This window comes from Hypanus sabinus, chromosome 4, assembly GCF_030144855.1.
Source record: "Hypanus sabinus isolate sHypSab1 chromosome 4, sHypSab1.hap1, whole genome shotgun sequence".
NCBI classification, from domain to species: Eukaryota; Metazoa; Chordata; class Chondrichthyes; order Myliobatiformes; family Dasyatidae; genus Hypanus; species Hypanus sabinus.
In genome coordinates this window covers 56,849,386-56,863,845 of record NC_082709.1, presented here as the reverse complement: position 1 = coordinate 56,863,845, position 14,460 = coordinate 56,849,386, and the positions used below count along the sequence as shown (strand labels likewise).

Sequence of the window (14,460 nt, the reverse complement as noted above, 5' to 3'; positions counted from 1 at the left end):
TTCCTGTCAGCTTGATCCAGTCTGGCCATTCTCCTCTGACCTCCCTCATTAACAACATATTTTTGCCCACAGACTGACGTTCACTGGATGTTTTTTTTTCACCATTCTCTGTTAACTCTAGAGACTGTTATGTGTGAAAATCCAGGAGATCAGCAGGTTCTGAGAAAGTCAAACAACCCTGCAGTTCCACAATTAAAGTCACTTGGATCACATTTCTTCCCCATTCTGATGTTTGGTCTGAACAACAATTGAACCTCTTGAACAGGTCTGCATGCTTTTAATGTGCTGAGTTGCTGCCACATGATTGGCTAATTAAGTATTTGCAAAAATCAGGCGCTCAGGTGTTACCTCATAGAATGACCACTGAATATGTATCATCATGCCTTTATTGTTGCAAAGTGTACATGCTGGAACTCCCTACCTTACAGCAAAGTGGGAGTATTCTCACCACATACTCACTACTATCTTTCTCAATGATATTTAGAACCATACAAAAAAATGCTGACATTCTCAGCAATGTCCATATCCTAAAACAGCACAGTATGAGGTATATTAAACATAAAAGTTATAACTTTTCAAAAAGCTGCTCACTGATACTGTGTCAAGGCAGGTGGAGGTGAGTGATAAACCCTGCTTTTACCACTTATCACTGTTAAAATAACAAATCAATAAAATCATGATGTACTATTTCCTTGTGGTATTGAACAACTGAAACCAACTTCAAAGAGCAAAATTTCCTACTACCCCTTCATGATCTGTAGAAATGCTCCATCTTCCATTGTAACTGTTGATGCCATTGCAAGCCATCAGGGAGTCTTGGGGTGTATGAATAAAAGGAAGCTGGAAACCGGACTGATACCAAAATGAATTTTCACCTTGTGAATTTTCATCTCAAATTTCTAGTTCAAGAAAGTTATCACTTGGTTGCAAACCAGAGCAAAACCTTATTCTGCAATTCATGATAATAGCTAAGAAGTCAAGTTCATCAAAAGTCCAAAGTTCAAAGTAAGTTTATTCTCAAAGTACACATATGTCAACAAAGACTATCTTGAGATTCATTTTCTTGAAGGTGTGCACATTAGAACAAACAAATACAAATGATTCAATGAAAAACTATTTAGTTGTATTATTCACAGGAAACTTAAAATAGTTATGAGATATTTTTAAGTTGCCAATTTGTTCTGACTGCATTGAAATTGAGTCTTCATTTACATTATATTTATCACTTCTAATTTCAAGAAGTCTTTGATTAAGATACTACATTGTAGAATGACTAGGTCATAGTATGTGAAGACAGGAGTCAAACAAAATGCAACACAGCAGCCATTCAGACTGATAAAATGCATTCACCATGTTCACAATATATAAACACTTCGGACTCTGCAACTAGCTGTGCTATTCCTCAAGTTGCAGATGACATCAAAGTTCAACTTTCATTCCTGAAAATAGAAATATAAAAAGAACAAAAAAAACTTGCAAAATGCAATGGATAATTCCATGACAATAGATCATGGCTCATTGCAATCAGGTAAGATTAGTAACAATTGGCACCAAGGCTGCACAAACATTGTGTGCTGAGCGGTCCTGTTCCTGTAACATACTATTCTATGGTCTGAGGTGTTGCAGCTGATGAGGTAGAATAGGGAAGCACCAGTAGTTAAGTTCAGCAAAGGAAATCTGGCTGAACAAAAATACAAGCAACTAGAAGTAGAATTGGAAATTAATAAAGCCATATTTAAATAAAAACAAATGAAGCATTGGGGTTTACTTGTAAGTGAACTGAATTAAAAAGTAGGAAGGTCATACTAATCTCAAGAGATTCTGCAGATGCTGGAAATCCAAAGCAACACACACAAAATGTTGAAGGAACTCAGCAAGTCAGGCAGCATCTATGGAAATGAATAAACAGTTGATGTTTTGGGCTGACATCCTTCATCAGGGCTGGAAAGAAAGAGGGAAGAAGCCAGAATAAGAAGGTGGGGAGAGGGGATGGAATACAAACTAGAAGGTGATAGGTGATGCCAGGTGAGTGAGGGAGCATTTTGAAGTAAGAAGCTGGGAGGTGACAGATTAAAAAGGCAAATGGCCGGAGAAAAATAGAATCAGACAGGAAAGGAGAGAAAGGATCTGAGAAAATTGCCATACTAATGTTGTAATGAACTTTGTTTAGATCTTACTTTGGGAATACTTATAATCCCAAATTATAAAATATGGAAGCATTAAGAAAAAAAATAATGGCAGTAGTACTGGAATCAGAGATCATAAATCCAGACAGATTGAATAGGTCTGAATTCATTACTCCAGAAAGGGGGGAAAAAATCTTAAGAAATTACCCAATAGAAATCTTTAAATAAATTGCCAGGTAAATGTAGAGATGGTACCGTTTTTTCAGGCCATAAAACATAGGAGCATTAGGGCATTTGGCCCATCAAGTCTGCTTTGTCATTCCATTAAGGCTGATTTATTATCCCTCTCAACTCCATTCTCCCTGTAACCTTTGATACCCTGACCAATCAAGAACCTACCAACCTCCACTTTAATTATATCCAAAGACTTGGCCTCCACTGCCGTCTGTGGACATAGGCCAAAAAGGGAAGGGGGATGAAGAAAGACAGTACTAAATTGGAGCCTGTTAGTATAAGATAATGAATGTTCAGTACTGTCATTGCAAACTAGCAACTTCTGCTTTCTAACAGTAAATTGGCCTGATGACTCTACAAATGTACCTGACAAAGGGTCTCAGCCCGAAACGTCAACTGTACTTCTTCCTATAGATGCTGCCTGGCCTGCTGCGTTCCACCAGCAGTTTGTGTGTATTGCTTAAATTTCCAGCATCTGCAGATTTCCTCGTGTTTGCATTTTTAGACTCTACAAATGTCTTGGTTGTGCCAGTGATAACAATGTTCCTATCCAATGAAACTGCACACTCTATTCAGTCCCTAAGTGAAACCTACAGCAGGCTCATATAAGCACAATTACTTCAGCACACCCTGATATTCCAGTTAGAGCATTGCAAAACACAATTGGAAAAATGTTTGCTTGTTGCCCTAACATGTTGGTTTGTACTTACAATACTGTGATATTTAAACAACAACTCTTGAATACCAGGGGAACAAGTCATCATTAATACACCTCCACAGTCATTTCCAATAAACCCAAATTGTGTAACATAGAGTACCAAGACAAGGAATTAGACGAGGTAGGTTTGATAGAGAAAAGGATAGCACTAACAGCTGCAGGACTGTAAACACTGGGATACTTAGTACTGGTAAGGTACAGTTCTGTTACTCTGTAAAAAATTGAGTCATTACTAATACTGTAGGTACATTTCAGAGATGAAACAAAATCACTGGATGGTCAGTACAACACTTATTGCATAACAAACACACTTTGTGGCTCCTTTATTAGGTACACCTGCTCATTAAAGCAATATCTAATCAGCTAATCATGTAGCAGCAATTCAAGTGTGTTAAAGCATGCATACATGGTTAAGAGGTTTAGTTGTTGTTCAGACCAAACATCAGGATGAAAGAAATGTGATCTAAGTGACTCTGACCATAGAATGACTGTTGGTGCTAGATGTGAGTTGAGTATCTCAGAAACTGCTGATCCCCTGAGATTTTCACACTCAGCAGTCTCTGGAGTTTAAGGAGAATGATGTGAGAAACAAAAAGCATCCAGTGAGTTGCAGTTCTGTGGGAAAAATGCCTTGTTAATGAGTGAAGTCAAATAGAATGGCCAGACTATTTCGAACTGACAGGAAGGCAACAGTAACTCAAATAACCACAGATTAAAACATTTGTGTGCAGCAGAGCATCTCTGAATGCACAACACATTGAATCTTGATGTGGATGGGCTACAGCAGCAACATGAGCATACACTAAGTGGCCACTCTATTAGGTACAGGAAGTAACTTATAAAGTAGCCATTGAGTGTACACGATATCAATGCATAGAGCTCTGAGACTATAGCACTGGGTAAATCACCAGTGGAACCACACAGTTAAAGTGTAATTTTGGGGGTTCATGAATGATTGCTATAGAACACTGGAATGTCAGTGAATATAATCACTGCATAAGGAGGAGTGGATTTGTTGCTGTGAAACTGTAATGTTGGAGAGAGTTCTGCCATTGCCTAACACTGAGGTCAATACTGTAGTTGTGTGGTTGCCAAAACAACACATTAATTACACAGAGCCACACTCAAGCATAATCCCACACTCTGACAGTCAAACATAATCCCACACTCTCTGACACTCACACACAATCCCACACTCTCTGATACTCTCACACAGTCCCATACACTCTGACACTCACACACAATCCCACACTCTCTGACACTCACACACAATCCCACACTCTCTGACACTCTCACACAGTCCCATACACTCTGACACTCACACACAATCTCACACTCTCTGACACTCATATATAATCCCACACTCTCTGACACTCTCACACAATCCCACACTCTCTGACACTCATACATAATCCCGCACTCTCTGACACTCTCACACAGTCCCACACTCTCTGACACTCAGACACAATCTCACACTCTCTGACACTCTCACACAATCCCACACTCTCTGACACTCATACATAATCCCGCACTCTCTGACACTCTCACACAGTCCCACACTCTCTGACATTCAGACACAATCTCACACTCTCTGACACTCTCACACTATCCCACACTCTGACACTCACACACAATCTCACACTCACACACAATCCCACACTCTCTGGCATTCACACATAATCCCACACACTCTGACACTCACACACAATCCCACACTCTCTGATACTCTCACACAATCCCACACTCTCTGATACTCTCACACAATCCCACACTCTCTGATACTCTCACACAATCCCACACTCTCTGATACTCTCACACAATCCCACACTCTCTGACACTCACACATAATCACATACTCTCTGGCATTCACACTGTTGCAAGGACGTGGCTGGGGACGAACCCAAGTGCAGGACACAGGCATGGAGACGGGGTTATGAGGCACTCGCACAGTTGCGAACGTGGAGCAGGTATCCAGGAGAGTCTTTACACGGAGACAAGGTTTACATAGATTATCTAGGGAATGGAGCGGAGCTTAGAACTGACAGTCCTAAGGGATCAGGAAACAAGGTTTATACACACTAGAATTGACCAAAGAACTGGCAGCCCATTGCTATGACACTAGGGTTCTTATCCTGCATTCACCAATGGAAAGCGGGTGTGCTGTAATTAATAGAACTGGGAACAACTGGAAATCAGACAAGGGGATTTCAAGGAGATGATAGCAAGATGGGGGATCGCCAGACGGGTCCATGATAGTACCCCCATGCCCCAATGGGAGCCTCCAGGCGATGCTCCAGCCTTGTCCGGATGGTCCCGATGGAAGTCCTGGATGAGGGAAGGGTCCAGGGCGAAGAAGCGGGGAACCCAGGAACGCTCCTCTGGGCCGTACTCTTCCCAGTCGACCAGGTTTTGGAGGCCCCTGCCCCGACGGCGCACATTCAGCAGCTGCCGGACGGTGCATGCCCGATGGTTGTCAATGATTCAGGCCAGTTGAGGGGTTTCAGTCGGAGAACACAAGGGACTGACGGAAACTGGTTTTAATTGGGAAACGTGAAAATTAGGGTGGAAGTGCATAGACTTAGGCAGCTTAAGTCGGACTGCTGTGGGGCTGATGATACTTTCAACTTCGAAAGGTCTCAGGGAGCGAGGGGAGAGCTTCTTGGGCTCATTTTTTAGAGAAATGTCTTTGGATGAGAGCCACATCTTCTGCCCAGGTCGATACTCAGGCGCTGGAGTCCAATGGCGATTGGCAACCCCCCGGTTGCAATCGATCAGAGCAGGGCCATGTGTGTGTCCTCCCAAACCTTGCGGCACTGATCAACATGGGCCTGAACAGATAGTACTGCCATCTCCTCTTCTTGAGCGGGTAACAGCAGGGGTTTCCCTTTTCTATTTTCTAATTATGATATATAATTTTAATTTTTATTATATTTATTTCAAATTGTATTTCAGGGAGTACAAAGCACAGAAACAAATATCACTGTGATGATTGTACGCTCTAGTGTCAATTGTTTGGTGACAATAAAGTACTAAAAGTACTAAAGTACCCAAGGGAGCATTTGAAAGGAGACCTTCCGGTGGCAGTACGAACCAGAGAGTTGTGGGCCTACTCTACCCACGCGAGGTGGTTACTCCAGGCAGAGGGGTTGTTGGTTGTTATGCAACATTGCACAGTCTCCAAATCCTGGCTGACCCATTCGTCTGTGGATGGAAGCCAGATGACAGGCTTCCATACCCAGGAAGCACCCAGGACTTCCATACCCGCAAGACGAACTGGGGACCCCGATCGGAGGTGATGTCCGCAGGATTTCCGTGGAGGCGGAAGACATGGCGGATGAGAAGGTCTGTGGTCTCCTGAGCAGAAGGGAGTTTAGGGAGGGCTACAAAGTGCACCGTATTGGAGAACCGGTCTACCACGGTGAGTACAGTAGTGTTTCTGTGTGAAGGGGGTAGACCAGTGATGAAATCTAGGGCTATGTGCAACCAAGGATGACCAGGGACAGGTAATGGATGAAGTAATCCAGCAGGTGGCTGGTGGGATGCTTTTCCGTGGGCACAGACGGAACATGCAGAGACAAAGAAACGGGTATCTGCCTCCATGGAAGGCCACCAAAAGTGTCTTTTCAGGAGAGACAGTGTCTGATCAATCCCAGGGTGGCAGGCGAACCGAGATGTGTGCCCGCACTGGAGAACCTAAGACCTGACGGAATTGGGCACAAAAAAGTGATTGGCGGGTCCATTGCTGGGGTCAGGGTCATCCCGTTGGGCTTCCTTTACTATGGACTCAATCTCCCAAGTGAGGGCTGCCACCACACAGGATGGTGGGAGGATGGTCTCTGGGCTGGAAGTGTCCTCCTTGGAACTGCATTGGCGGAAGAGCACGTCAGGTTTCCTGTTCTTGGACCCCAGATGGGAAGTGAGAGAAAACTTGAATCGACCAAAAAATAATGTCCAATGGGCTTGGCGGGAGTTCAAACGTTTGGCAGTCTGAATATATCCGAAGTTCTTATGATCAGTCCAAATAATAAACGGGTGTTCCGCCCCCTCCAGCCAATGCCTCCATTCCTCCAATGTTAGCTTGACTGCCAGTAGCTCCCAATTCCCCATGTCGTAATTCTGTTTGGCAGGGACATCCGGTGAGAAAAGAAGGCACAGGGATAAAGCTTCTCATTTGGACTTGATCATTGGGACAGAACTGCTCCCACTCCTGAGTCAGAGGTGTCAACCTCTACAATGAATTGGCGGGAGGGGTCCGATTGGACCAGGATGGGAGTGGTCGTGAAATGCCTCTTCAGTTCAGTGAATGCTGAATTGGCCTCGGAGTCCCAAAGAAAAGGTGTTGTTGATGAGGTAAGTCAGGTAAGGAGTGCTGCCACCCAACTGTAATCCTTGATAAATCGGCGATAGAAGTTTGCAAACCCCAAAAACCGCTGAAGTTGCTTGTGGGTCGTGGGTCTGGGCCATTCTTCCACCGCCCGGATCCTCTCAGGATCTGCCCTCACTTGCCCACTCTTGATGATGTAGCCCAGGAAGCTGACCGAGTGGACGTGGAATTCACAAATAACTTGTTCTTCCACAGTCTCTGTAGGACTAGATGGACATGATGAATGTGTTTCTGGAGGCTGCTAGAAAATATTGAGATGTCATCTAGATAGACGAACATAAAGTGGTTGAAGTCCCTCAGCACATAATTGATTTGGGCTTGAAAAATGGCGGGGACATTGGTGAGGCCAAATGGCATGAGCAAGTATTCAAAGTGGCCTAATGGTGTATTAAATGCCATCTGCCACTCATCTCCCTCCCTTAACCCGACCAGATGGTAGGCGCTATGAAGGTCCAACTTTGAGAAGATGGTGGCTCCATGAAGTGGTTCAAATGCCGAGTTAATGAGGGGCAGTGGGTACTTGTTTTTAATGGTGATGTTGTTAAGGCCTCGGTAATCGATACAGGGATGAAGCGACCAATCTTTTTTCTTTACAAAGAAGAAACCGGCGCCCATCAGGGAGGATGAGGGTTGAATAATGCCTGCCACGAAGGACTCACAATTTCTCCACGGCCTCTCTCTCAGGTCGGGACAAATTATATAGGCGACTGGTGGGTAACGAGGCCCTGGGGAGAAGGCTGATAGCACAATCATATGGGTGGTGTGGAGGCAGGGAAAGGGCCCTTTGTTTGCTGAATACTTGTCCCAGGTCATGGTATTCTGTGGGAACTCTGGACAAGTCAAGGATTTCCAAGATAGGCAAGGTTGCGGTAGCCTCCATAGGGGATAGGGCCGAATGCTAACAGGTGGCATGGCAAAATGGGCTCCAGCTGGCTATCCTCCCAGTAGACCAGCCGATGTGGGGATTGTGGTGGTTTAACCACAGGTATCCCAGAACTATAGGGGCTTGAGGAGAATGGATTAGATAGTACCTTCTCTTGATGGTTACCGGACAGAATCAAGGTCAGGGGGGGCATACAGCGGGTGACCTGAGCCAGAAATTTTCCGTCCAGCGCCCGGGCCTCCAGAGGGGAACTTAACGGTTCCTGGGGAATTCCGGCCCAGGAGGTTATGTCCTCATCCAACAGATTTCCCTCAGCACCGGAGTCCACCAAAGCGGATAGGGACAGGGACCGTTAGTAATAGGTCACAGTAGCCTGGATCTGCTTCTAGGTCTGGAGGACTGAAGGGAGTGTTGTCTGGCTCACCAGGGTAACTCATTTCTACTGGTGAGCTCTCCCTTTCGGTCGAAGAGGACAGGTATCCCGGAAGTGTCCAGGCTGGTCGCAATATTAACAATCCCCAGCTCTCCCTCTGGAGCCGTTGGGCAGGAGAGATGGTTCTGTCCCAGCTGCTTCAGTTCTTCCCCCAGGGAAGTGGGAACGGTCGGAGCAGGAGCTATACCTAGAGCGGCTGGGGAAGGGAGGCTGGCCGAAGATGGTAAGGTGGGCCATGGGTTGACCCGAGACCAGTCTTTTCTCTTAGATGCTCTTGAAGTCGATTATCTAGCCTGGTGGCTAGAGAGACCAAAGAGTCCAGGCTGTCCGCATCATCCCTCACTGCCAATTCATCTCTTATCTTGTCTGACAGACCCTGTTGAAACACTTCCCACAGTGCCTTGTCATTCCATCCATAGTCAGCCGCTAATGTTCGGAACTCTCTGGAGCATTCCGCTATGCTTTGCAAACTCTGACAGAGAATTAGCAGGTGCTTAGCGGTGTCCTTACCACGAATGGGCTGTTCGAAAACCTTCCTCATTTTGGAGACAAACGAGGAGACGGAGGAACAGACCTCTGGCTGGTTGTCCCAGATCGCGGTGGTCCATGCTAAGACATCCCCTTGTAATAGCCCCATGATGTACGCAATTTTTGATCTGTCCAAGGTGTACACATGTGACTGTTGCACAAAAACCAGAGAGCATTGCAGTAAGAAAGCCCAGCACTTCCCTAGGTCCCAAGCGTAGGATTCCAGCTCGGGTACGTACGGCTCTCGAGGTGATTATGTTGCTGACCCAAGGGGTGTAGCCATCCCAGGCTGTGCAGTTTGGTCAGACTGGGTTCTTGGAAGGGACAGAGTAATGGGAGCGGATACCCGGTCAACCTGCTCACTGACCTTCTGTACATCCTCGGACAGGGCATGAAGATTTTCCATGACTTCTCTGAGCAGTTGATCATGTAAGCCCAGTAAGGAGACCTGGCTGACGAGGGCCTGTTGCACGGGGTCCGTGTCCGCTCAGTTCATTCTTGGCCAGTTCGTTCTCTTGCAAGGACGTGACTGGGGACAAACCCAAGTGCATGGTCATGAGGCACTAGCACAGTCGTGAATGTAGAACAGGTATCCAGGAGAGTCTTTACATAGAGACAAGGTTTACGTAGATTATCCAGGGAATAGTGTGGAGCTTAGAAACGACAGTCCTAAGGAATCGGGAACCAAGGTTTATACACACCAGAATTGACCAACGAACTGGCAGCTCATTGCTGTGACTCCAGGGTTCTTATCCTGTATTCACCAATGGAAACCAGGTGTGCTGTAATTTATAGAACTGGGAACCTGGGAACAATTGGAAATTAGCCGACGGAATTTCAAGGAGATAATAGCAAGATGGGGGGTTGCCAGATGGGACCATCACACACATACACACACAGTCCCACACTCTCTAACACTCCCATAATCCCACACTCTCTGACACACATATTCAGAGAGACTCACACATAATCCTACACACAATCAAATACAAATCCCACACTGACATTCACACACAATCACACTCTCTGACACTCACACATAATCACACACTGACACTCACACACAATCCCAAACTCTCCGACACACACACAATTCCACACTCTCTGACTCTCACACATAATCCCACACTCTCTGACACTCACACATATTCCCACTCTCTCTGACACTCACACATAATCACACACTGACACTCACACACAATCCCACACTCTCTGACAATCAGACACAATCCCCCACTCTCTGACACTCACACACAATCACACAGTCTCTGACACTTACAGATAATCCCACACTCTCTGACACTCACACATAATCCCAGACACTCAAAGATGATCCCACACTCTATGACACTCCCATAATCCCACACTCTGACACACATATTCAGAGACTCACACATAATCCTCCACACAATCAAATACTGCCACTCACACATAATCCCACACTCTCTGACACTCACACATATTCCTACTCTCTCTGACACTCACACATAATCACACACTGACACTCACACACAATCCCATACTCTCACACATACACAATTCCAAACTCTCTGACACTCACACATAATCCCACACTCTCTGACACTCACACAATTACACACTCTCTGACACTCACACACAATCCCACATTCTGTAACACTCACACGTAAACCCACACTCTCTACATTTACACATAATCCCAGACACTCACACATAATCCCATCACAATCCCATACTAATACTCACACATAATCCCAGACACTCAAAGATAATCCCACATTCTCTGACACTCACACATAATCCCAGACACAATCCCACACTCTCTGACAATCAGACACAATCCCCCACTCTCTGACACTCACACACAATCCCAGACACTCAAAGATAATCTCACACTCTCTGACACTCGCACACAATCCCACACTCTCTGACACTCACACACAGTCCCACACTCCCTGACGCTCACACACACACAATCCCACACTCTCTGACACTCACACACAATCCCATACTCCCTGTCACTCACGCATATTCCCAGAGTCCCTGATACATATTCATACACTCCCTGACACATACACACTCCACCACACATATTCATATACTCTCTCTCTCTCACACACACACACTCATACCCTCTGTGACACAGACTTGCTGACACGCATACACATCACCATTCTCACACACATTCATACACTCTCTGACACGCATACATATTACCACATTCGCACACTGATACATACTATTCCCACGTTCTGACACATACGTATCCTCAAGCTCTCTCCGTCTCATTCCCACACAGACACACACACACATTCTCGCACTCTGACACAAACAAGGAACCCGATTGATCCTCACGCTGACTCACTCACAAAACCACTTTCACCGTGGTTTACACAGGAGCTTCGCTCCTCACCAGGTCCTCTTCACCCGCTCCCTTACTTGGCCTTACCTTTCCTCCCGTGGCCGGCGTCGGATCGGCTGCAGGACCAGATTTCGCATTGGAAGCACGGCCTACACAGGAGCCGATGCAGACCAGAACACGCGAAGACTGGTGGGAAACGCGTTTTGAAGGGAGGAGTGAAAGACAGATTGACAGAGGAAATGAGAGATAAGCATTGAGGGAGTATTCGAAAGAGAAACAAAATACGTGCTAAATGAAAGTTTAAAGTGATGTACTTTCATTTGGAGAGTGGGGCAGAAATAAGTGAAATTGGTGAATATAATAAAAAAGAAACTTCAGCTGAGTTAATATGCTGCTTTGGAGTTAGTCTATCCCCGAAAATATATTGTTACCGAGGGATACTATGAGCTCCTCGGTTATATTGTTTTAGTTTCCTTTGTGTTTTGAGGTAACGTTGTATCCTTATGCTCTCTCCTCAGCAGATCTATAATATATTGGGTCTTTCGGTGCTGGGCTAAACTACAATTTGGGGTTACTGTATCCTTCGGCTATTCTCCGTACTGCTCTGGGACACAAATGTTTCATTTGATTACAGTGTCCTCTGATGTTTTCTGAGTACATTACACTTTGGGGTTACTTTGTCCCTCTAGATTATCCTGGTTACTCTGTTTCTTTCAATCAGTCTGTGTCTTCTTCTATGCTCCAGAGATAGACTGATTCCTTAAATCGTGCCGCGCTCTGAGTGCTGCATGGTTATACTGTTTCCTTTGGTGAGATCGTTCTTTGGTGTTAAACTGTACTCCAGGCACATATTCCAATCCCGGAGTAAGCTAAGGAGACATGGAACAAGGCTACAAAGTCTTTTCAGGTACACTGTGCTCTGAGGATGCATGGCACTTACAGTGTTCATGGCACTTACAGTTACAGTGTTCCTGGGTTGCTCTGGGTTACGGGGGTATATTGTTTTCGCTACTATACCGCGCTGTAAGGTTACATCATTTCCCGAGGTTGTGATGTGTCCTGAGTGAAATTGTTTCTTAGGCTGTTCTGTGCTCAGGGGGGTATATTGTTTCTTTCCAATAGTCTGTGTTGTGGTTTGATTGAATCCGCTATGCTTTTGTGTTATTCTGTTCCCCTAGACCACTCGCTGCTCCGGTGTTGCATTCTTTCTAAAGGGCACCTCACGCCGTGGTTCGCATCATTACACCAGTTACTCGATCATGAGGTGACACTGTGCCTTGGAGTTCCATTGTGGTGAACTACATATACCTGTCTGGACACGCCCCCCCGCTGACTGCTCCTGTGGCTCCTCCCACGGACCCCAGTATAAAGGCGATTGGGGACACCGCCCCGGTCTCAGTCTCCAGGATGCAGTGTGGTGTTCAGTTGGTGCCAATAAAAGCCTATATCTCGCCTCACGTCTCCTAGAGTTATTGATGGTGCATCATCCATATTCCTAAAATGCCATGGTTTTGAACACACAACGATGGAGCAAAATAAGGGATTAGCAGGTGTCAATCCCCCTTTCTGTTGAGCTTTAAACCAAATCGCCAATCAACCAAATGTCAATTATTTTTTAATGGCTAGAAGTGTCCAGTGGATAAAGATCTGTTACTGCCCAACACTGCACCTGGATGAATCCATCTGTTTTATATACCAGGTTGCAGTGCAAGTGAGTTCACAGCTTTTCACCAACTCAGTAAGGTTTAAACAGGAGAAAATCTGCAGATGCTGTAAATCCAAGCAACACACACAAAATGCTGGAGGAGCTCAGCAGGTCAGGCAGCATCTATGGAAAAAGGTACAGTTGATGTTTTGGGCCCAGACCCTTCGACAGGACTGTACTTTTTCCATTGATGCTGCCTGGCCTGCAGAGTTCCTCCAGCATTTTGTGTGCGTTGCTCGCTAAGGTATAGTCGATTATGGTGCAGCCATCCTAACCAACGGTGAATCATTAGAATACAATTTTCTGGGATAATGTGAACCATCATTTTGAAAGACACAGACAGAGTAATCAGAAACAGTGTTCAGAAAGCAATGCATCTGTAAATAAACCACATTTAATTTAAATGACATCAGCAAAGCTTTTGATCAGGCTCTATTTGGTGGAAAAACACAGGCCCTTAGGATAGAGCAGACTATCTTATTTTGAACACAAATGAACTCAGTATTAGGAAAGGAAAAGGCCAGTGTCAAGTGACTTCTGTAAGCCTCATCACTGGCTTCTATCTTTTCACGATATATTTTAGCGGTATTTGTATAGCAGGCACAATTAAGAACTTTATGGATCATACAGAAGTTGACTATGTGGTTAATGATGAGAAAGATTGCAGAAGGGTATCAACAGACTAGTCAGGTAGTGCAAAAATGGCAAATGGAATTGGACACAGAGATGTGAGGCAATGTATTTTGTCAGGGAAAACAAGCGGATGAAAATATACAATGACATTAGTGTACTGAGAAGCATAAAGAAATAGAGGAGTCCAAAGATCCCTAGAAATATATTATTGTGATTAAGAAAAAGTATCAGTTTCTTTTTCTTAACATTTTAGCTGAGCATAAAATAGAAGAATTAAGAGGTTAAAGTATAACCATTTAAGCCACAGCTGGGGTACTGCAGACAGCTCTTGTCACTGTATTTCAGGAAGTCCATTGGCACATGTTTATAGCTAACCCAATGAAGTTAGAATGGATCGACCATGTGCATCAGATGGTCACTGCTCTAGTCCAAATTACTGTATATCTTGGACTGATAGTTATCACAGAATTAGATG

At 44.9% G+C, this 14,460-nt stretch overlaps 1 protein-coding gene across 1 annotated transcript in view; it reads right to left on the bottom strand.

Moving 5' to 3' along the window:
* The window catches only part of als2b (alsin Rho guanine nucleotide exchange factor ALS2 b), a 155,336-nt gene extending 143,422 nt beyond the window's left edge, over positions 1-11,914 (bottom strand). Inside the window, exon 1 of the mRNA XM_059967134.1 lies at positions 11,735-11,914. The gene's annotated coding sequence lies outside the window, so the exon portion shown is untranslated. The remainder of the gene's footprint in view (positions 1-11,734) is intronic.
* Positions 11,915-14,460: the final 2,546 nt, after the last annotated feature.